This window comes from Papio anubis, chromosome 8, assembly GCF_008728515.1.
Source record: "Papio anubis isolate 15944 chromosome 8, Panubis1.0, whole genome shotgun sequence".
In the NCBI taxonomy this organism is placed as follows: Eukaryota; Metazoa; Chordata; class Mammalia; order Primates; family Cercopithecidae; genus Papio; species Papio anubis.
In genome coordinates this window covers 94,613,701-94,639,920 of record NC_044983.1, presented here as the reverse complement: position 1 = coordinate 94,639,920, position 26,220 = coordinate 94,613,701, and the positions used below count along the sequence as shown (strand labels likewise).

The following is a 26,220-nucleotide window of genomic DNA, read 5'->3' as shown; positions in this document are numbered from 1 at the left end:
GAAAAACAAAAAACAGAAAGGACATCCACACCAAAACCCCATCTGTACGTCACGATCAGCAAAGACCAAAGGTAGATAAAACCAAAAGATGGGGAAAAAGCAGTACAGACAAGCTCGAAATTCTAAAAATCAGAGCGCCTCTCCCCCTCCAAAGGAACGCAGCTCCTCGCCAGCAATGGAACAAAACTGGATGGAGAATGACTTTGACGAGTTGAGAGAAGAAGACTTCAGACAATCAAACATCTCTGAGCTACAGGAGGAATTACGAACGCAGTGCAAAGAAACTAAAAACCTTGAAAAAGGATTTGACGAATGGCTAACTAGAATAACCAATGCAGAGAAGTCCTTAAACTACCTGATATAGATGAAAACCATGACACAAGACCTACGTGACAAATGCACAAGCTTCAGTAACAGACTCGATCAACTGAAAGAAAGGGTATCAGTGACTGAACATCAAATGAATGAAATGAAGGGAGAAGAGAAGTTTAGAGTAAAAAGAAACGAGCGAAGCCTCCAAGAAATATGGGACTATGTGAAAAGACCAAATTTACGTATGACTGGTGTACCTGAAAATAACGGGGAGAATAGAACCAAGTTGAAAAACACTCTGCAGGGTATTATCCAGGAGAACTTCCTCAACCTAGCAAGGCAGGCCAACATTCAAATTCTGGAAATAGAGAGAATGCCACAAAGATACTCCTCAAGAAGAGCAACTCCAAGACACAAAATTGTCGGAATCACCAAAGTTGAAATGAAGGAAAAAATGTTAAGGGCAGCCAGAGAGAAAGGTCGGGTTACCCACAAAGGGAAGCCCATCAGACTAACAGCGGATCTCTCAACAGAAACTCTATAAGCCAGAAAGGAGTGGTGGCTAATATTCGACATTAGTAAAGAAAAGAATTTTCAACCCAGAATTTCATATCCAGCCAAACTAAGTTTCATAAGTGAAAGAAAAATAAAAATCCTTTACAGACAAGCAAACGCTGAGAGATTTTGTCACCACCAGGCCTGCCCTACAAGAGTTCCTGAAGGAAACACTAAACATGGAAAGGAACAACCAGTACCAGCCACTGCAAAAACATGCCAAAATGTAAAGACCATCGATGCTAGGAGGAAACTGCATCAACTAATGAGCAAAATAACCAACTAACATCACAATGACAGGATCAAGTTCACACATAACAATATTAACCTTAAATTTAAATGGGTTAAATGCACCAATTAAAAGACACAGACTGGCAAATTGGATAAAGAGTCAAGACCCATCAACAATATTAACCTTAAATGTAAATGGGTTAAATGCACCAATTAAAAGACACAGACTGGCAAATTGGATAAAGAGTCAAGACCCATCAACTTGCTGTATCCAGGAGACCCATCTCACGTGCAGAGACACACAAAGGCTCAAAAAAAAGGGATGGAGGAAGATCTACCAAGCAAATGGAAAACAAAAAAAGGTAGCGGTTGCAATCTTAGTCTCTGATAAAACAGACTTCAAACCAACAAAGGTCAAACCATTATATAATGGTAAAGAGATTAATTCAACAAGAAGAGCTAACTATCCTAAATATGTATGCACCCAATACAGGAGCACCCAGATTCATAAAGGAAGTCCTTAGAGACTTACAAAGAGACTTACACTACCACACAATAATAATGGGAGACTTTAACACCCCACTGTCAACATTAGACAGATCAATAAGACAGAAAGTTAACAAGGATATCAAGGAATTGAACTCAACTCTGCACCAAGCAGACCTAATAGACATCTACAGTACTCTCCACCCCAAATCAACAGAATATACATTCTTCTGAGCACCACATCACGCTTATTCCAAAATTGACCACATTCGTGGAAGTAAAGCACTCCTCAGCAAATGTACAAGAACAGAAATTATAACAAACTGTCTCTCAGACCACAATGCAATCAAACAAGAACTCAGGATTAAGAAACTCACTCAAAACCACCCAACTACATGGAAACTGAACAACCTGCTCCTTAATGACTACTGGGTACATAACGAAATGAAGGCAGAAATAAAGTTGTTCCTTGAAACCAATGAGAAAAAAGATACAACATACCAGAATCTCTGGGACACATTTAAAGCAGTGTGTAGAGGAAAATTTATAGCACTAAATGCCCACAAGAGAAAGCAGGAAAGATCTAAAATTGACACCCTGACATCACAATTAAAAGAACTAGAGAAGCAAGAGCAAACATATTCAAAAGCTAGCAGAAGGCAAGAAATAACTAAGATCAGAGCAGAACTGAAGGAGATAGAGACACAAAAAACTCTTCAAAAAATCAATGAATCCAGGAGCTGGTTTTTCAAAAGGTCAACACAATTGATAGACCGCTAGCAAGACTAATAAAGAAGAAAAGAGAGAAGAATCAAATAGACGCAATAAAAAATGATAAAGGGGATATCACCATCGATCCTACAGAAATACAAACTAATATCAGAGAATATTATAAACACCTCTATGCAAATAAATTAGAAAACCTAGAAGAAATGGATAAATTCCTGGACGCATATACTCCCATGATTAAACCAGGAAGAAGTTGAATCTCTGAATAGACCAATAATAACAGGCTCTGAAATTGAGGCAATAATTAATAGCCTACCAACCAAAAAACATCCAGGACCAGACAGATTCACAGCAGAATTCTACCAGAGGTACAAGGAGGAGCTGGTACTATTCCTTCTGAAATTATTCCAATCAAGAGAAAAAGGGGAAATCCTCCCTATCTCATTTTATGAGGACAATATCATCCTGATACCAAAGCCTGGCAGAAACACAACAAAAAAAGAGAATTTTGGACCAATACCCCTAATGAACATCGATGCTAAAATCCTCAATAAAATACTGACAAACTGAATCCAGCAGCACATCAAAAAGCTTATCCACCATGATCAAGTGGGCTTCATCCCTGGCATGCAAGGCTGGTTCAACATATGCAAATCAATAAACGTAATCCAGTATATAAACAGAACCAAAGACAAAAACCACATGATTATCTCAACAGATGCAGAAAAGGCCTTTGACAAAATTCAACAGCCCCTCATGATAAAAACTCTCAATAAATTCGGTATTGATGGAACATATCTCAAAATAATAAGAGCTATTTAGGACAAACCCACAGCCAATATCATACTGAATGGGCAAAAACTGGAAGCATTCCACTTGAAAACTGGCACAAGACAGGGATGCCCTCTCTCACAACTCCTATTCAACATAGTGTTGGAAGTTCTGGCCAGGGCAATCAGGCAAGAGAAAGAAAAAAAGGTATTCAATTAGGAAAAGAGGAAGTCAAACTGTCCCTGTTTGCAGATGACATGATTCTATATTTAGAAAACCCCATCGTCTCAGCCCAAAATCTCCTTAAGCTGATAAGCAACTTCAGCAAACTCTCAGGATACAAAATCAATGTGCAAAAGTCACTAGCATTCTCATACACCAATAACAGAAAAACACAGAGCCAAATCATGAGCAAACTCCCATTCACAACTGCTTCAAAGAGAATAAAATATCTAGGAATCTAACTTACAAGGGATGTGAAGGACCTCTTCAAGGAGAACTACAAACCACTGCTCAATGAAATAAAAGAGGACACAAACAAATGGAAGAACATACCATGTTCATGGATAGGAAGAATCAATATCGTGAAAATGGCCATACTGCCCAAGGTAATTTATAGATTCAATGCTATCCCCAGTAAGCTACCAATGACTTTCTTCACAGAATTGGAAAAAAACTACTGTAAAGTTCATATGGAACCAAAAAAGAGCCCGCATTGCCAAGACAATCCTAAGTCAAAAGAACAAAGCTGGAGGCATCATGCTACCTGACTTCAAACTATACTACAAGGCTACAGTAACCAAAACAGCATGCTACTGGTACCAAAACAGACTTATACACCAATGGAACAGAACAGAGCCCTCAGAAACAATACCACACATTTACAACCATCTGATCTTTGACAAACCTGACAAAAAGAAGAAATGGGAAAGGATTCCTTATTTAATAAATGGTGCTGGGGAAACTGGCTAGCCATAAGTAGAAAGCTGAAACTGGATCCTTTCCTTACACCTTATACAAATATTAATTCAAGATGGATTAGAGACTTAAATGTTAGACCTAATACCATAAAAACCCTAGAAGAAAACCTAGGTAATACCATTCAGGACATAGGCATGGGCAAGGACTTCATTTCTAAAACATCAAAAGCAATGGCAACAAAAGCCAAAATTGACAAATGGGATCTAATTAAACTAAAGAGCTTCTGCACAGCAAAAGAAACTACCATCAGAGTGAACAGGCAACCTGCAGAGTGGGAGACAATTTTTGCAATCTACTCATCTGACAAAGGGCTAGTATCCAGGACCTACAAAGAACTCAAACAAATTTACAAGACAAAAACAACCCCATCAAAAAGTGGGCAAAGGATATGAACAGACACTTCTCAAAAGAAGAAATTTATGCAGCCAACAGACACATGAAAAAATGTTCATCATCACTAGCCATCGGAGAAATGCAAACCAAAACCACAATGAGATACTACCATTTCACACCAGTTAGAATGGTAATCATTAAAAAGTCAGGAAACAACAGGTGCTGGAGAGGATGTGGAGAAACAGGAACACTTTTACACTGTTCGTGGGACTATAAACTAGTTCAAGCATTGTGGAAGACAGTGTGGCGATTCCTCAAGGATCTAGAACTAGAAATACCATTTGACCCAGCCATCCCATTACTGGGTATATACCCAAAGGATTATAAATCATGCTGCTATAAAGACACATGCACACATATGTTTATTGCAGCACTATTCACAATAGCAAAGACTTGGAACCAACCCAAATGTCCATCAGTGACAGACTGGATTTTGAAAATGTGACACATATACACCATGGAATACTATACAGCCATAAAAAAAGGATTAGTTCAGGTCCTTTGTAGGGACATAGATGCAGCTAGAAACCATCAATCTCAGCAAACTATCGCAAGAACAGAAAACCAAACACCACATGTTCTCACTCATAGGTGGGTATTGAACAATGAGAACACTCGGACACAGGAAGGGGAACATCGCACACCTGGGCCTGTTGGGGGCTGGGGGGAGTGGGGAGGGATAGCATTAGGAGATATACCTAATGTAAATGACGAGTTAACGGGTGCAGCACACCAACATGGCACATGTATACATATGTAACAAAGCTGCATGTTGTGCACATGTACCCTAGAACTTAAAGTATAATAAAAAAGAAAAGAAAAGAAACCCTCATACATTGCTGCTAGGAATGTCATATGGTCCAGCTGCTACGGAAAACAATTTTGCAGTTAATCAAACGTGACCATATGATCCCGCAGTACATCTCCTATGTAAATAACCAAAGAAACTGAAAATATATGTCCACACAAAAGCTTGTATAAGAATGTCCACACAAAAGCTTGTATAAGATATTCTTAGTGAAATAAATCAGATACAAAACATTACATATTCCATGATTCCATTTATAGAAAATATTCAAAATCAGGATTCCACAGAGACACTAAGTAGATTAGTCATTGCCAAGGGCTGTGGGGAAATGAGAATGGGGAATGATTGCTTAATGGGTATGGGGTTTCTTCTGGGGAGATAAAAATGTTCTAAAATTAGAGAGTGGTGATAGCCGCACAGCTATATGAATTTATTAAAAACTCCTGAATTGTACACTTTAAAATAGCTATATGATACGTTTTCTGTTATGTGAACTTTATCTCAATATTTTTTTAAAAAACTGGTTATTTTAATGTCAAACAAAGTAGGTTTAAGAGGAAAAAAATCCTAAGAGCCAATCCTCTGAACAGACACAGCAACTTGAAATATGTATAAACCAAACAACATAGCTATAAAATACGTAAAGCAGAAGGAGATAGAGCTGAAAAAATAAATCTACAACTATATTTGGACACTTCGATACCCCTCTCAACAACAAACACAACAACTAGACAGAGTGTCAGCAAGGATATAGACAATGTCAAAAACGCCATCAACTAATATGCTGTTTCTAGGTTACAGAACAGCAGAATACACATTCTTTTCAAATGCCCATGAAACAGCTAACAAGGTAGACAATATTATACTGGACCAGAAATGAACAGAATTAAAATAAATGAAGTTATCCAGAGTTTGTTCTCGGACCACATTAGATTCAAATTAGATATCAATTTTTTAAAAAGTAGTAGGAAAATCTCCCCAAACTTGGAAATTAAACAGATCTAAATAGTCCATGAGCCAAAGATTCTCCAATGAAATAGAAGAAAAAAATTGAACGAAGACATAATATATCAAAATTTGTGGGCCATAACTAAAGCAGTACACAGAGAGAAATGTATAGCACCGAATGTGCACAGTAAAAGTAAGTCTTAATTCCATAATCTAGCTCTCACCTAAAACACCAAAAACATGGAAAGCAAAATAAAACCAAAGTAAGCATGGGCAAAAAATAACAAAGGTAGCAGAAATCAACAAAATTTATATTCAAAATTCTAAAAATAAAAAAATTGTATTTAAAATTTTAAATTGATTTTTTAAACTTTTTAAAAGACCAATAAAACTGAAAAACTCTAATAAGAAAGAGAGAAACTATAAATTACCAATATAAGGAATGAAATGGGATATCATCTTGTTTACTATTTGAAAACAAAAATTACTATATGGGTAATTCTATAAAGAAGTTTACTAAACAATATATTTAAGGAACATGATTAAACAGGCGTTAACAAAGCCATGATATTTATCCACCAATTCCTTCTTCCTATAACCATGTTAGACAAACCACATAGGCCAAATCTGGCCCACTTCCTGCTTTTATAAATAAAACTTTATTGAAATACAGTCATATCCATTCATTTAAAAATTAAACATTCAGGCTGGGGCGGCGACTCACACCTGTAATCCCAGCACTTTGGGAGGCCAAGGCAGGCAGATCACGATGTCAGGAGATGGAGACCATCTGGTTAACATGGTGAAACCCCGTCTCTACTAAAAATGCAAAAAATTAGCCAGGCGTGGTGGTGGGCACCTGTAGTCCCAGCCACTTGGGAGGCTGAGGCAGGAGAATGGCGTGAACCTGGGAGGCGGAGCTTGCAGTAAGCTGAGATCGCGCCACTGCACTCCAGCCTGGGTGACAGAGCGAGACTCTGTCTCAAAAACAAAAAAAAAATTTAAACATTCAACTACCGTATAGCCCAGCAACTGTATTCTGAGGCATTACTCCCAGAGAAACGAAATGCATGTTCACACAAAAACTTGTATACGTTTATCACAGCTTTATTGTAATAGCCAAAAACTGGAAACAACAAATATGTCCTTCCACAGATAAATTATTTAACAAACCATGGTACATCCATACCATGGAATATTATGAGCAATAAAAAATGAATGAACTGTTGATACACACAACAACTTAGCCAGATCTCTGGAGAAAACCAAAAGGTCCCATAATATTAATATATGATTCCTTGAATATCAGATGTCCAGAAAAGGAAAATCCATAGAGACAAAAGTAGATAAGATTAGAGGATACCAGGGGATGAGGGAGAGGAGGAATTATGAGCAATTACTTAAAAGCTATGGGGTGTTTTTATGGAGTGATATCAATATTTTGAAACTGAGGCCTGGTAGTTGCACATTGTGAATGCACTAAATACCACTGAATCATAAACTGTAAAATAGCTGATTGTATGTAAATGTCACCTAATAAGAGGAAGGGGGGTTGGGGGTGAGGGGGAAGCTCAAGGGAGGGAGACATGGAGGCACTGAGGGATGGGAGGGAGGGAAAATCAATTAATCAATCAATCAATGACAGATTTAGAAAGAAAACCATCTGGTTCAAATATTTAGAACCTAAGACAAATTCGAAAAATGCCTATTTGTTATCCTTTTAACGTCCCTTTTAGTTTATAAAAATTCACTCATAAGAGAATGTTCAGCGTTAAAACAATAAGCAGGTACTTGTTCTCTGTAAAAGTGTCAAAAAAGAGAAATATAGCGGTTTGTATATATAAGTGAGATCACTACAAATCTTTATGAACTAATACACATTTTAATGCTTCATAATGTTCATCAACCAATTGCAGAGTTATCCTAAAGAGAGTTATTGTACATTACAAAATTTATTCAATCTTAATGCCTATAAAATGTTCAATCGTTCTTGGAGAAAAGCTGAAAAAAACTACCAAGAAACGTATTTAGAAAGTCCTTCAAAAATATTTTTAAATGCAGATATATAACTTTCTATATATGTATACATTGAAAGAAATTTTGGAGAGATTCATTTCCTTATTATTAACAAATAAGAACTTTTTTCCTCTTTCCCTGAAAAAAGTCTTTCATAACCAAGTCACACACAAATTTCATAACTATACAATGTTATAGGGACAGGTCACTATACCAAAAGAATATTAAACATCAATCCCTGAATCATTAAAGAAACATCTTAATAGTTTTAGTCTCTTTATCTGGTTAGAGCACTGGAAGCTAAGTGGTGTCTGTATAAACCAATCATTTCACCAGCAGTTTTATATTACTTTAAAGCCTCATATAAAAAGCACCTGCCTAAAGTGAGTAATGGAGTTTTATATTCATTGCACTTAGGAACAGTGTATGTAACCTATTCCGTTTTCCTCCCTTGTGGAATATATTTCAGCTTATATTGCACAACACATTACCAATGCATATAAAGACTCTCTGATCAGCCATTTGGACTGCCGTCAGCAACCTGCCTGATTGCCTAATTTTTTTCCCTGCCCTAAATAACATATTCACTTTATTTAACAAGTGAAATGAAAAAAACAATGTAAGATAGTGATCTTTCTTAATGAATATAGAAGACATGTATGTGTACTAACTATAGTTGTAATACAAATGCTAAGACACCAGCCTTGAACAAAATTTATGTAGTTAATAGTTTAAAAGAAAACTAGTCAAACACATCATTCCAGGGGAATAACACAGAACCAATACAGGACACTTTGGATCTGTTTTCTCCCTTGAGCACCCACAATTTAAAAATTATTATGACTACACTACCAGCAAAAGCCAAGATAATTTCAATCCATTAAAGATCAAGAAGTAGAAAAAACTATTATTAAAATTGGATCAAGCTCGTATCTGACAGACCACTATTTTCAAGACACAAATATCACAGGCATTGCCCAAACTCCCTGAAACAGGAATGAAGGCAAATTTTTAAAACAGTAATGATGATGAAAATATGGTATGCTGTTTTGTAGCTTAGATCTAAACATTAAGTACAAACAATGAGTAATGAAGGTTGATGGTAATTCCAGAAATGAAAAAAAAATTAAGGGATTTTCTGTAATTATACAATGAAGACTTGGTAATATTCTAAATTACAATAATGTCTATTTTAATAGGAGTTAAAAAAAAAACTGAACATGCACTAAATACCACTGAATCATTGTGAACATGCACAAATCAAAAGCTCCACACTGTCCCTTACTAGCACCTTCATGCAATAACTGAAGGCCAATAACTAGAGTCAATTAATGAACATTTACTTACACCCAACTATGCAAAATTAGCTATATTAGGGGTTGAGGATTTTAAAGAGCTATAAAATATGGAGCCTGCCCTCAAACAGCTCACTATTAGGCAAGAAATAAAAAGGTAATCAAAAATATCTAGCTAATTCACCAATGGATTACCTGAAGTAGCAACAAACACAAAATATGTGCAAAACTGTTGATAATCAGAGCTCATAATCTTTTTTTATTCGTTTTGGTTTGTTTGTGTTTTTTTTTTTTTGAGACAGAGTCTCACTCTGTCACCAAGGCTAGAGTGCAGTGGTGAGATCTCGACCTCCCGGATTCAAGTGATTCTCCTGCCTCAGCTTCCTGAGTAGCTAGGATTATAGGTGCGTGCCACCACGCCCGGCTAATTTTTGTATTTTTAGTAGAGGTAGAGTTTCACCATGTTGGCCAAGGTGGTCTCGAACTCCTGACCTCATGATCCACCTACCCTGGCCCCCCACAGTGCTGTGATTACAGGCGTGAGTCATAATCTAAAATCAGAGCTCATAATCTAAAATGGGTTTGCATCAGAGCTCATAATCTAAAATGGGTTTGCAAACCTTTTTTTTTTTTTTTTTGAGACGGAGTCTCGCTCTGTCGCCCAGGCTGGAGTGCAGTGGCCGGATCTCAGCTCACTGTAAGTTCTGCCTCCCAGGTTTATGCCATTCTCCTGCCTCAGCCTCCCGAGTAGCTGGGACTACAGGTGCCCACCACCTCACCCGGCTAGTTTTTTGTATTTTTTTAGTAGAGATGGGGTTTCACCGTGTTAGTCAGGATGGTCTCAATCTCCTGACCTCGTGATCCGCCCATCTCAGCCTCCCAAAGTGCTGGGATTACAGGCTTGAGCCACCGCACCCAGCCAGCAAACATTTTTTATGAAGGGTTAAATAATAAATATTTTAGGCTTTGCAAGACATACAGTCTCTGTTGCATTTATTTAACTCTGCTGTTGTAGCACGAAACAGCCATGGATAATAACTAACCAGCCAAATAATGATGGTTACTGCATTCCAGTCAAAAACAGCTGATGGGCTGGATTTGGCCCCTGGGTCATAACTTGCCAGTCTCTGTCCTAGAACACTTGTTCTCAACCATGGGTCCACATTAGATAGACACAAAGAGATTTTATTGAAAGATCGACATCCAGGCCCCATCCTCAGAGATTTCAAAACAATAGGTATGGTGTAGGGCCTGAAAGTCAGCATATATTGGAAGCTCTAACTACTGCTCTAGAGGCAAAGCGATTTTGATATGAGAAATCTAAAATTAAGTCCTAGAGTTAAAACTTGTGCTCTTGAACCCATTGATTTTTGGCCAAAGAATGGAGTGGAACCATGTTGGGCAAGTTTGGAGACCAAAAGGCTTGGTTGAGAAAGTGAGACCCAGTCTCAAAAAACAAAACAAAACAAAAAACAGTAAAATATAATTGATTTTTAATGCCAGATTATTCTGTGAGCATGAGGCACCACAGCTAGCTGTATTTGACAAACAGCTGTAATCAAGAACAATTTCCTAATGTTAGAAAAACTGAAATGAGGGACAGTAAAATATTCATACCGCTTTGTCTATACCCAAAAAATAAATGAGGGCGGGGTGCCATGGCTCACACCTGTAATCCCAGTACTTTGGGAGGCTGAGGTGGGTGGATCACATGAGGCCAGGAGTTTTGAGGCCACCCTGACCAACATGGCAAAACCCTGTCTGTACTAAAACAACACAAAAATTAGTCAGACATAGTAGTGAGTGCCTGTCATCCCAGCTACTTGGGATTACTGACAGTGAGGTAGGAGAATCGCTTGAACCCAGGAGGCAGAGGTCGCAGTGAGCCAAGATCGCGCCACTACACTGCAGCCTGGGTGACAGAGCAAGGCTCTGTCTCAATAAATAAATAAGAATTGTTGTCATATTTAAGGTCAAGGCATTTGGCAAGAAGGGAATATTATGACTAAAGGAAATCAGCACAGTGGACTCTAAAAATTACAGAACTATTGACAAGTTCATTCAGATTACTTCCGAGTTCTTAGAGGTTCAAATCATGGTAATAAATGCTTAGGAAGCAGCTAGGAGCAAGACCAAAACATTCCCTTTCCTCAGGATGTTTGGATTCTAGCAGAAAATGCCTAAAGTTTATTGAAGCTTTAAATAAGTACAAGGCACAAGGCACAATACTTTATATGAGTTTTTAATACCACAAAACAACCTAAGTTAATAAATAGCCACTATCACCACTGAAAAACTAAGGATTTGGTAGGTTAAGTAACTTGTTCAAAAATCACACAGTATTATCAAACTGGAACTTAAATACAATTTGACACTGAGGACTGTGTTCTGAAACACGATGTTACACAGATCATTACCTATTAAAAACAATTACAATACTAAATTGATTGTGAAACAAGAGAGAAAGCACAAGAGAGCCAAAAATAAGAGAATTAATCAGTAACATTCACTTACGGTTCTCTATATCATAGACATAAGCTCTGGTAGAAAACAAAGGACTACTCAATTATTTCTCATGTGTTCCTCCCTACAAACACATGCATCCATGCACTACACATGTACACATATTTTAAATATCTAAACTTTTTTAAATATTTAAGATAGTGTGTCTTAAAGATAGTGTGTCTATCTTCTTCAGTAGTCCTCTGTCATGAGGTACTCATTTAGCTAATGTAGTATAGTCCTTCTTCCTGTTTAGTTTAATGAGTAGGCACTTACATGGACCAATACTGTTGAGAAATAACTTTGCTGATTCAGACTCTCATAAGTTTATCATTTTGAGATTTATGGACAAAAATGATGAATATTCTTAGTGTTATTGTAGAACTATCTTCTAAAATATAACTGTTTTACAGATAGATTCAGGTATCTTTCAGAGTCTGATCTAAATAACTCCAAAGGAAAAAATGTAAGGACAACTTTTTTAAATGCATAGGTCCTCAGAATATTTTTCTCCATATGAATTTTTGTTCTGTAACCATGGTAGATTTTATGTGCTGAAAAGTGTGTTATATCTAGCATATGCTAGTTTTAAAATCTACTTAATAAAGCTGCAAGAAAAATACTAAATAATATTTTTAAAGAAGCAAATTCCAACATCTACAAATTAACAATTAACTCTAAAAACTACTTATAAAAACTGGACTGTTCAAGGTTCATTGCTTTTTTAATACCAGTAATTCTTAATGCAACTTGAAATATTTATAATCTTGTAAGTTTCAAAGAATTATTTTATAACTTGGCTTAATTCGTGAGAAAACAGCTTATATGAATGCCAGTTATACTTCTTTGGAAAGACAAATGTAAACCTATTTAGTGATCTGATTTTCTCTTTCATCTTGTCTCCAGTTTCTGTGTAGATTTATAATGTTCATTGTTTCCAATTTTAACAAATCACCTAATGGCAGAAAGGAAAATATGTTAACCTTAGAATTATTTGCAGTTGGAGAAATCCCTTTTGTCTGGCCCATACAGGGCCTGCAATCTGTTTTAAACACAGATTGTCTGTCTTTCGTCTGACAGCCACCAAGCTGCACAAATTACTTTCTGCCTGTTCACCTGTTTGCAGCTGTGTCTATAAGCTAAAGATTCTGCAGTTGACTTGACCAACCACTTCAGGATTGATGACATGTGCTGCTGATAAAGTGAGCAATTTGAAGAAATTACTGGCTATAGTTATTGAAAGACATCTGGGCATGAGCTGAGAACTAGAAGCCTTCAATCATGTGCTTGCAACCTGCAGTGGCGGCAGCAGTGTTTGAAGTGATATCCTACTAAAGGCAGTTGGCCCTAGCACTAAATAACCAAGCAATGTATTGAACATAATCTCTCAAATAAGTAATAAAAGATTTTTTTAGCTGTAAAAATTTGAGGTTTGGTCCTTTCTTTAAAATATATTTTCAGGAAAAAACGTAAGGCATCAGTGAAGCTTTCTTATGCCTATCCTTTTCTGAGTTAACTTTACATGTATATTTCCTATGTAATGAACTTTTTCAAACTGTTACTACTACTGCTTTTAAAAAAAAAAAGTCAACTATTATTGAACATCTACTACATGCTCCACACTCTGACCACAGAACAGCTTTATGTCCATTATCTTATTATTAATACTCACATCAATATTAATCAGAATTACTATCCCCTTTCTCTGGTAGAAAAATTAAACTAAACTAAAGCTCCAGGAAACTAGTCTAATAACATACAACTGTGTGTTACAGGGCTAGAATTTTGTATGTCTCCTGATCAAGAGTTAATTCAAGTATACCATACTACCTTTCATTTGGGAAATTGATGTACTTGGTTTCTTCATGCACTTTTTATCATACAAGTAATTGTATATTTTGTCAATAACATCTTGTCCCTCAGGTCAGCCATTGGGAGATGTGGTTTCTAGTCCATCTTTCTGTCTCATTATATAAAACTTATTCCAAATCAAACGTTCTTCATGAATTAAGATGCCTGATTTAGTCAAAATTTAGACTTTAAGGCTAAGGGACAATGCTAAAAGCTCAGGCCTTTCCCACATTTGCTGAAATTTAATTACAGTGAAAGTTCAAGTAAAATTATGCTAGAAAAAATAGCAAATATACATCCCTTTATGACAAAAAAAGGCATCATGCCTACCATTGAAGAAAAAGGAATCATGCCTATTAAACACTATGTAAGTTTTTAAAGGCATTACAAACTAAAGTTTGACACTATCACTAAAAATAATAATTAGGAAAGCATACAAAATGTCAGTAAAATACAGTCAAATAAGGAACTATGATAAGGCAATTCTATAAGTAAAAAATCAGAACTCAATTATAACTTACATTAATATCAGAAGAATCAATATATCTAGATATACTTACGTGAAAGACAAATTCAGTGTGTTTCAAATGCAAAACTGAATACAAGATTATATACGACAACATATTTTTACAGTACCATTAAAAGTTTCTAATAAGAAAGTTAACATGATTTTGAAAAGCACTTGAACTACTTTCCTCCATTTGCAAATACTTATAAACCTATACATATAAAATGATACAAAACAATAAAGAGGTTATAAATAAAACAAAAACAAATTCTGATAACAGCTATTGTTAAGCAATGTCTAAAAATTCTTAATTTGTACATATATTTCAAATATAGTAAAAGTCAATCCTTTTGAAAATGATTCAACTGAAACATATCCATTAATATTAGAAACCAATTATATATGGACCGGGCATGGTGGCTCATGCCTGTAATCCCAGCACTTTGGGAGGTCGAGGTGGGTGGATCACCTGAGGTCAGGAGTTTGAGACCAGCCTGGCCAACATGGTGAAACCCCGCCTCTACTAAAAAAAAGTACAAAAATTAGCTGGCCATGGTGGCAGATGCCTGTAATCTCAGCTACTCGGGAGGCTGAGGCAGGAGAATTGCTGGAACCCAGGCAGCAGAGGTTGCAGTGAGCCAAGACCGCACCATTGCACTCCAGCCCGGGCTGACAACAGCGAGACTCCATCTCCAAAAAAAAACAAAGAAAGAAAAAGAAAACAAAGAAACCAATTATATATGGAAAAAATCACTGCTTCATAAGCAATGATAGTTCTTAGAGAAAATGAATATATCCAACACTAATTTTTAAAAAAAGCTTCCACTCTAATCTACATTTGCACTTAAGTAACATATACAGTATCTCATTTGCAAATATTAATTTGAAGATCAATTATCTAATAATCAAATCATTATTCTTGTTTGGGACGGACACAGTCAATAAAATATATTTCTTCATTTAGTCAGAGAAGACATATTAAAAGAAACAAAAACAATTGCTTCTTTCAAAGGTTCTTTTGAATAACTGGCTTTTCCACTATTTTTATATTGGTTTTAAAATTTCCATAGACTTGGGAAATATTATCCCTGGTATTTATAAACACTAATATTTCTTTCAGAACAAATTTAAATACATTCTAAAAATGGCAAAAAATGCACCATCCTTTCAACTTGTTAAAATCAAATGTACTTGAAAAATAGAATAGCCAAAGCCTTCAAGTCAAGTAATTATATAAATTTGTCTTTCACATTTCAGTATTCATAAATTGGGATTTCATAAAGACCTGACTGACTCTAGTCACAAAAGAGAATATATATCATTCATGATTATAATACATCAAAACTTTACTTATCTAACGATATAGTAATAACAACATTATTATACACAGGATAATAGTTAAGAAATACCATCTCTATCACTATCCTTTTTCCTCTCTTTCCTAATGATATTATGAGTTCATATTTTTAATAGCAGTTTTTATTTTAAAAGAGCTAAGTCATGAGAATATTCTTACATACCACTTCATAACTTTGACACAAAGTACGTATAAAAAGATTAGACTTTATTTGGTATAAAATCAGTTGGCAGTTTTACATCTGTGCATGCAACATAAATACACCAGCTGGCATCTCAAGCACACACACATATGGACTTCAAAACAGAAACTTCCTTATTTGCAGCACTGCCAGGGTAATTTTGTATCCTCTGCATACTACAGCTATTTGTCAGGCCCCTGCAGGTGTGCACTGCACATAAACACACAGCTGTAGTCCAGCAAGCCAAGTGTTCCATCAAACACATAAAGGGAGACCTCAGCAGTTGGATTAGTCATCCCTACAACAGGTCCAGAGAGAACAATATGGGTTAGTATTTTTGGAAAAGGCATGGATGGGAAATTTATGATTATGCTAGTTTTACCAAATAACTGGTAGATTGTGTCATTTTAAAAGCAATGCCTACTTATTAAGTTCTTGTTAGAATAGCTGGAGAAAGTGAATTTTTTAAGTTTTAAATATAAATAATAATGTGGTTTATGTACAAATTAGTTTATTAAGTGTAAAATGTAAAAAGAGTTTTCAAATAGTTTTTAATTTTTGGAAGTTGTTGCAACTGCATGCTTTGGCTATAATATTTACAAATCATAATGAGTACATATATTTAAAATATTTACCAGTTCTATGTTACACTTCACTATACTTATAATCCCTTTTATTCATATGTACTTTAGATGAACTTGCCATTTCAAGCTAATTGAGCTCAAAATTATGCATTAGACAACATTTAACTACCTAACATTGCACGCTGTATCAGACTGTAAGGAAATACTATTAAAATATTTAGTTCTCAAGTACATTATTAAATGGCTAGCTAATATATAAAAATGTAAGACATGATCATGATCACTGTAGAAATCATCTAAGAGCTGCCAACCAAATTAAATGAGGTCTTATTAATATTCTTTAAAATACCTGGTAAGTATTTCAAGCAGTTGCTAATTATGGCTGCCTTAACCACATTTCCCCAAAAAATGCCCAGAGTCCACCTGGCAGTTGACAAAACATAAAGATAACTTAGAAAATGAGCTGAATGCACTATGCCTAATATACTATGTGAACTTTGAGGTCAGAGTTAGTAATCAAAAAACAGCAGGCTCTGGCATTAGGGGATTCACATTTCCTCTTATCTGGAATGCATAAAGGGACTTAGAAGTCACATTAATATGATACAAATCCCACCCCTTTACATGAAGCCTAACTTTATTATTTTAACTGAGCCACCAAAATGCCATCTAAAGTAGGAAATAAAGTAAATGAGGAGGAAAGAGTGAAAGCTTTATACTTATTTAATTTCTTTAAATTATTGCATATCTTATTATATTGTTCTGTTTAACTATAAACAGAAAATGCTTGCATTCAACCTGAACCCCCTCATTACTGTTGGGTCCCTGAAGTATGATTCATGTCTCCTTAAAGCTTTCTAGTAGCCTTAGATGCTTCAGATTGGTTCTGGCTGAACTGATTCTTAACCCCAGAACCTCTCTTTATCTGCAATTCTGTGTCAATTATTTAAATCATATCCCTTGGCTCAAAATACTGTCATCTAGAAAAGAGTGAAATGCTGAGGATGAGTAGAATATCTTGGTCCTTTCCATGATAAAATATATTTAAGACAAATTTTAATTAAAAATACCTGTTCTGGTTATTTGTTGCTATGGAAATCCTCCAAAACTAAGGTTTAAAAACAAGAATCTATTATTTCTCTCTTACAGTTCTGTGGAATTTTCTAGACTTATCTGAGTGGTTCTTGGTTTGGCCTCACTCATGTAGCTGCAATCAGATGGTGGCTTGGGCTGGAATCATCTGAAGTTTCAATCGAGCTGGAGATCCAAGATGGTTTTGTCACTCATATGTCTGATAACTTAGCTGGAAGAACTGCAACAGCTGAGAGTCAGAGAAGCATTTCTCTCTCTCCTTCCTTACAATTAGCCTCTCTGTGTAACTAGCTTAGGCGTCCTCACAACATAGCAGTTTCAGGGATACTGGCCTTCACATATGGTGGCTGGCTTCTCCCAGAGCACATATGCCAGGTGACTCGCACGGAAAATGCAAGGCTCCTTATAACCTGTCCTCAGAAGTCAAACAGTATCACTTTTACCACAAGCAAGTCAAAAGCAAGTCACAGGGACAGCCCAGATTTAAGGGGAAAGGCCAACAGAAGAGCATAAATACTAGGAGGCCTGATTCATAGCCATCTTTTGAGGCTGACTACCTCAGTATAGTAAACAGTATCATTTTTTTAAAACCCCAATATTTTCTATTGTTTGCTAACAATCTGTTAATGATTCAGTATTTTAATTTTCTAATTATTTGTTGTTTACTAATGCTATTAGTTTCCAAGGATTTGATTATAAACTATGATGACAAAAGTACAGCAAAGTATATCATTTTTTTCAGATTCGTTTCCCTCACTCATCAGAAACTAAATCTATCTTTAAACAGTCAAATATTGAAGGTTTGGTTAAATTGCCAAAAAGGATCAATCTTTATTTTGGGAGTTTAAAATATTAACTCCCAAATATTGAAAAATTTGTCACTTACTTAAATGAATACTACCTCGTTGCTTTAAAGTACTATATTTAGTAAATAACTACCAGGACTTTCAAAAGATCTCTTCAAGGAAATGCATTGGGAGTGGAGGTTATGGGGGGAACAGGGTAAATTATCATAGACAGAAATAGCCAGCTACTACACACACACACCCCAAAACCATAATGGGCATAATAATCTTGTTTATGGGAGGTTAAGAGCAACTCTTGTAATGTTAAGAGCTAAATTAAAGGCTACATTTCCCCATACAATTAGAAAAAAAAATTGGAGAGACGGTAGAAATAAGGAACAGAGCAGAAAGAAAAAAGTAATTTTAAAAGCTTTTATTTATTTGGTAGGGGGTATAGCTCCTCCTCCCCTCATCTGAAAGACACAAAACATAAAAGGCAAAACTCATAATTACATGAGTTTTTAAAAGTATATAAAAGGTGGGTCTCACATGCTCCATTTTCCCAAGACGTAATAACTCATAGTTGTTTTATATGAATTCGTCTCAATTTTTCAAACCAAAACTACCACTCTACCTATTCACCTACCTATATATCCATCTATCAGTAACATATATACATGCACACACATACATGAATACAAACATCCTTCTCTAAAAAAGAAAGGTAAAGTGGTGCTAAAAGAAGACTTGTTTTTCACTTAGAGCCTATTAATCTATCCTACTTAGTGGAATAGTTTACTAATTTTACTAATAACATTAGTTTAGAATTAGAATAGTTTACTAATTTTACATAGCATAATACTGCACAGCATAGAAATATGTTATATTCATATAACATCAATAAACCACATAAACATTCTGTTGAAAGAAACCAGATACAAGAGTATATATTGTATAGTTCCACTTACATGAACTTAGAGAATCAGAAAACTGAGCCTATGATGACAGAAATCAGAATAAGAACTGCCTATGGGGATGACGATCAGGATAGACTGCAAGGAGGCAAAAAGAAACTTTCTGATATTGAGTTTGGAAAACTGACATTTTTGGTTCTAAGACAGAATCAAGTTAAGTAACAACATACTATTTAATATTTTTGCTTCTTTTTCTTCAACTGCAAATAACTATCTTAAAATGTAAGTCATTATTACCTGAATTTGGAAATATTGGAGGAAACTGAGGTTCTGACATCAAGTAACTTAACCAAAATCCCATGTCTAATCAGGTAGATGCCACACCTAGTACTCAAGCTTGCACAGTTCTATTTCAGGGCTACTTTTTCTTCCTTTATCAATATTCCACTTTTTAGATTATATTACAAATTTCATTGGAAGTTCTCAGCTGTTCTCTTTAAGTGAAAGAAGTAGGAACAACAAAGACAAATCTATAGTTAAAACTTAAGGGCCTTAAAAACAAACTACTTGGGCCTTAAAAAAAATACTTAGGCCTGGCACTGTGGCTCACACCTGAAATCCCTGCACTTTGGGAGTCTGAGGTGGGAGGATCGCTTGAGCCCAGGAGTTTGGACTGGCCTAAACAACATAGTGAGATCCCATCTCCACAAAAACAAAATTTTTTTAATTAGCTAGGTGAGGTGGCATGCACCTGTAGTCCCAGCTACTTAAGAGGCTGAGGAGGTAGCAGCACTTGAGCCCTGGAGATTGAAGCTGCAGTGAGCTGTGACCACATCACTACACTCCAGCCTGGGTGACAGAGCAAGAACCTGTCTCAAAAAAAAAAAAAAAAAAAAAATTAAAAATTCAGAATTTGAAATTACTCTGTGAAATCTTCCTTGTGGTAAAAATAAACCTTACAGGATTACAACACAATTGATGTAATGAATTCTAAAGAAGCAAATAATTACAAACAATTGAAAAAGTAACTTCCAATTTGTTAGCACATTGATTGTGTTTTGATGGTAGATTTATAGATGCTTTTTATTTCATTCTATGTGTTTTCCATATTCTATAGTCTATTTTTATAACAAGTATATAAAATGTTATTTATTTTATAAAGGAAATTCATTAAACTGAAATACACATTATTTTTGACCCACAATCCTGCATCTTTAATAAAACAGAAAGAAAATGAATGCATAGAGATCTATAAGCAAAGTTATCTGTTGCACCATTATGAGTAGTAACGAAAAAGGGTCTTAAATGTTCATAAACAGAATTACTGAAGAAATAATGATACTCTCTTACACATATGGAATAGTACACAGCTATTAAGAAGAATAAGTTATAATTATACAGTTACGCTGGAACAACCACCACAACATGGTGTTTTTAAAAAGCAAGTTCCAAAATATGCAAATAATCACATTAAAATACATACTCAACACAAACCTATACATGTGTTTGTTTGTATCAGCATAAAGAAAGTGAGGTGGGAAAAAAAGGGATGGAAAGGACATTAGCTTTTTAAAAATATTTCTGTGCATATTAATGCACTGTTTCACATATTAAAGTGAATATGTATTACTTTAACAAAAATTGTAAAAGGTAAAAAACAAAGTAAATGTCTAAGCTTTGTGTTTTTTATAAGCAGCATATAATCAAGAAATAACCAAGATTAAAAAGAAAGTTATCCCCTACAAAGTCAGGTAGGGATATATACTATATTTCAACATTTTTAAAATTGTCTATTCTTTAAAAACCAAACAGTTTACTAGAAAGATAAAGATATACCTAACTATTACAAATGAGGCATTAGTGGAATACCAGAAATACCAAAGTGAAATGATAGTAATATTGTTGATGTTTCTTTTTGCACAGACTGTAATAAACAAACCCAATGTAACACAGTTTGCTCAGCAAAGTAGGGTACCCAGATGATAAGAATAAAGTAATCTGAATGATTTTGTGAATTCTAGGTGAAATGTCATGCATTCAATAAGCAACATTTAATCCAATGTACTTAAGATTACTCTAAATTTATGACAGAATTGGATATAACCTGTTGAGAACCTCAGATTTACATAGAATGTGTCAGCCACACCACTCAATGGCCAGGAGAATAAGGGTCAGTTGTTAGTATCTGAATTACATATTACTGACATACACATTATTTTCCAATTTGTTATCACATTGGAATGTGATAACATTGGGATGTTCATTAAAGGTCAAATGTAAGAGCCTCACCAACAAAAACAGGACTGGCCTAAGAACCTGCATTTTAGCATGAACCAAAGTGATTCTTACTCAGGTGAAAGTCTGAGATATTGTCTTATGTAATTCAGGTAAGCCAAATAAATACCTTCCTCTCTCAGTAGATTTTTGGAGAGGGGGAAAAGATGTTTTTCCTTTCCCTTGTAAGATTCTAAATATAAGTTTTACCATATAACATATAAATAAATAAGAAATTTATTTTTAGATATATCACTAGAATGATAATCTAGTCTTATCATTCACTAGATAATAATTATAGGGAAGCAAAATGCCACCAGTTGGCATATTACACGTTTTGCATATAATGCTACTTATTTTCCAAGACCCAGTTATTCTGTTAGTGCTTAAAAACAATTGTTTTAGCTTTTTTATTATGAATTGAAATAAGATAAACTAGCCAGTAACTGTCAGTATTAACATGAAGCATCTGTACATTTCAGACTTTTTTAGAATTTTCATATAAAGTTAATTTCTCATAAGTTTTTTTCAATATAAATTTTATTATAGTCTAACATCCTTTAACTTATTTTTTATTCTACAAAGCAATGCCAAAATACACTGGAGGAAAAGTTCTTATCAAAATTTATTCTATTTTTATCAGCAACTCGGTCCAGATTAACTCATCCTACACAGCTGAGCTCAAGCATCATCCTTCACCTAAGCTTGCCCCGTGTCCATTAGTTTTCCCCTAAACCCCTGACCCAGGGTGGACTAAGAAGTAATATTTAAATATTTAATAAATGTTTCCTAAATCTAAAAATAGTAAATACTAGAACCAGAATCTTCTCATTCAAAACATATTTATTTTGTGCTTATTAACTAAAGATACTGTCTTTTCACACACATACACACTCTCCCACAAACTCTTACACTAACTTAGAGAAATGTACAATTAATATATGTACTATGACAGTGGAAGTATAGGGCACTTTGAAACTATAAAGGTACCCCTATCCTGGTCTATAGAATTAATATTCAAGGATAAAGAAAAGTAAACCAGAAAAGAGGGTGAGGGTAGAGTAAATTGAAGTACTCCAGGCAATGGAAAAGCATGACCTACAAACCTAAGAAAGGAACTGGAACTGCCTAGAGGCCTATTACAGAAGCTTACTGGTAGTACTGCCTATAGGAAGTAGGGATGAGAGCAGCAAGACCTGAAATTGAAGAATTGAAGGCCATCAAGAGTTTCAGAAGGAGTTTGCCATTCTTAATTTAAAAAAAAAAAAAAAAAAAAATTGCATAATGCAGGTCAGGTAACAAATACTTTCTTTTTGTATGAATTTTTTAAAATTTATTTTACTTTATTTCAATAATTTTGGGGGAACAGGTGGTTCCTGTTCCACCCTCTCAACTAATTCTATATCCCTGTGGTATAGCCTATTATCCAAAAACATTCGTGACTTTTTCTGTTTCAGTCATTAATTTTATTAAATGTTTATTTATTCATTTCTTATTTTTCACTGACAATGTATTTACATGGCCTGTTTTCCTTTTCACTGAAACATTTTCCTTGCCTCCACTTTACATTAGCCTGGTTGCTTACCCCAACATTTGGACAAAAACCCTCAACTATTACCCTTGCATTGTCAATGTATTGAAAGATAACAGTGATAATATGTTAAAGAGATATAATCCTCTATTTTTATAGTAATTTTTGCATTTTTAATCAAGTAATCCAAAAAGTACCTGTAAAAGCAAACACAAAATACTTGGGGGAAAATACCATCAGGCATCTCATTTACTTCAAAAGTTAAGGTGTTGTATTATTCCATTTTCACACTGCTGATAAAGACTGAGCAATTTACAAAAGAAAGAAGTTTAATTGGACTTACAGTTCCATGTGCCTTGGGAAGCCTCACAATCATGGGGGAAGGCAAGGAGGAGCAAGTAACATCTTACATGGATGGTGGCAGGTAAAAAATGAGAGCTTGTGAAGGGGAACGCCTCTTTTTAAAACCATCAGATCTTGTAAGACTTATTCACTATCATGAGAACAGCACAGGAAAGACTTTCCACCAGGTCTCTCCCACGACACGCGGGAATTCAAGATGAGATCTGGGTGGGGACACTGCTAAACCATATCAGATGTGGTTACAGAACTGGAATTTTTGAAACTACTTTACATCTAAGATAACTACCATAGCATTATCAAATGTAAGAAATCTCAGAACACTACACATATCACATGAGCAATGCCTCTTTTTTCTCCATTCTCCACTTGCCTTTTTAAAAACATCCAGGTGATTTTATAGGGTGAATGTAATAGGACATGAAGATCACTGCTGTCTGTAGTTGGAAACATATCATTCAAATTTATCTGTTCTCTGCTTCAGGAAACATCATTTAAAAGCTACTTGGTAAAACCATTACAGTTTCAAACTTTAAAGTCATTAAGAACAGAGTTTAGAGATTACATCAAATTAAAATCAGCAAGTCAGGCACGGTGGTTCATGCCTATAATCCTAGCACTTTGGGAGGCCAAGGCAGGTGGATCACTTGAGGCCAGGAGTTCAAGACCAACCTGGCCAATATGGCCAAACCCTGTCTCTACTAAAAATACAAAAATTAGCCAGGTGTGGTGGCACACACCTGTAATCCTAGCTACTCAGGAGACTGAGGCAGAGGCAGGAGAACCGCTTGAACCTAGGAATCTGAGGTTGCAGTGAGCCAAGATCGTGCCACTGCACTCTAGCCTGGGCAGCAGAGCAAGATTCTGTCTTTAAAAAAAAAAAAAAAAATGACATCAACAAATGGACTAGATGTTACACCTATCATTAAAGCAAAATCCTTCAGAACTGTTTTCCAGACCTTATATAATGCCTCCACAACACAACTGACCAATGACAGTAGATGGAAAACAGTAGTGCTTTGAAGCATCAGCCAGTAAATGTCACCATGGTTTACCATGAGTGAGATGCACAACATATTAAACCACAGTTAATTAAATCAAACCAGTTCTTGCATTGTTACAATACATCCTATATTACTTATTTGGATACTATGCAGCTGTTTTTAAACTTTAAGATCTCCACACCCATCTCCAGTAGACACTATTCTATTTTCATTGATTGACAATGAAATAAATAAGTGGTTACCATTGTTTTCTACTGTAGAGGGGAAAAAAGCACATTTTTGTTTTATGTCTCTATTATCTCTAATTCACAGTAAGTGGTTCTAATAACTATCTCATGAAAGAACTGAAGGAAAATGAAATAACACTGAAAAAAAATTTTTTCTTTTTGAGACGGAGTCTCCTCGCTCTGTTGCCCAGGCTGGAGTGCAGTGGTGCATCTCAGCTCACTGCAAGCTCTGCCTCTCGGGTTCACGCCATTCTCCTGCCTCAGCCTTCCAAGTAGCTGGGACTACAGGTGCCTGCCACCACGCCCGGCTAATATTTTTTGTATTTTTAGTAGGGACGGGGTTTCACCATGTTAGCCAGGATGGTCTCGATCTCCTGACTTCATGATCTGCCCGCCTCGGCCTCCCAAAGTACTGGGATTACAGGCGGAAATTTTTTATATGGTAGTACTTATTTGTGTAAATTATGTTGAAACGTACTTCAGTGGATTTAATGTAATGCATCACTTAGTTAAGAAGAAAATAATTGGCAATTCCTCTATGTTGAAACATAAAAACTTGTTTAAATTTTATATATAATATGCAGCCTACTAAATTATTAATTAAAATAGAAACTAGCCTCTAAAAAAATTAAGGCTGAAAACACAGGATTTTGCTATTAAATATACTTTCCTCTAAACTTACCCAACATTCTGTATAATTTGGGTAAATTAATAAATATGATAGGCACACAGAAGAAAAGGTATAGATTTTACTACATTCCATATTGTTAAAATACAGCACACTACTAAGCTGTGGCAAAAGCCAAATATCATCATTACAGAATGACTTTTTGGAATACAAAGATAAATGTAGAATCTAATTTAAAATAAATTTTCAAGGTAAGTTTCTATTAAGCATATTAAGAGTTGATTTTTAATATGACAGCATGGTACTCAATTTCTCACCTGCTGTCAGCTGCTACATTATTACTATAGTCTCTACACATCTGTAGTGACAAAGAAGGTGTTCAATTTCAGCTGAAAGAGATGCGGGAGCAAGACTTTTTTGGTAGCATTGAAGATGTTGATACTTCTAGCAACTTACTACATTTTCTTTCCTCTATACCAACAATTCGTTAATTAAAAATCTACACAGAAATGTTTGTAAAGCACTCTTGTAAAAGTCTGTTATTTTAGGATTACTGAGAAAGTAAGGTGTGTTCTAGATGACCTAATTTTTCTCTAACACTTTCTTCTTTTCATACTCTTCATATTTTTTCATTATTATATTTGAGTCAAGGATTATTTTCTTGGATACTATTAATCATTTTATTCTCCTTCCTGGAACATTCTATTTCTCCCTTTAATTCAATCTTATAAATGTGAATAAATCCCAAATAGGGCATTATTTTGAGAGACTTGTTGCAATTAAATAGAAAATGTATATAGTTTAAATGTTTTATTAATGCTTGTACATTAAACAATTTTATAAATTATACAAATAATCAGGATATGATATAATGCAACCTTTACTAATGTGTTATTT

General features: G+C 35.2%; 1 protein-coding gene across 1 annotated transcript in view; it reads right to left on the bottom strand.

Moving 5' to 3' along the window:
- VPS13B (vacuolar protein sorting 13 homolog B) overlaps positions 1 to 26,220 on the bottom strand; it is an 876,795-nt gene that overhangs the window by 637,372 nt on the left and 213,203 nt on the right. The window lies entirely within an intron of this gene.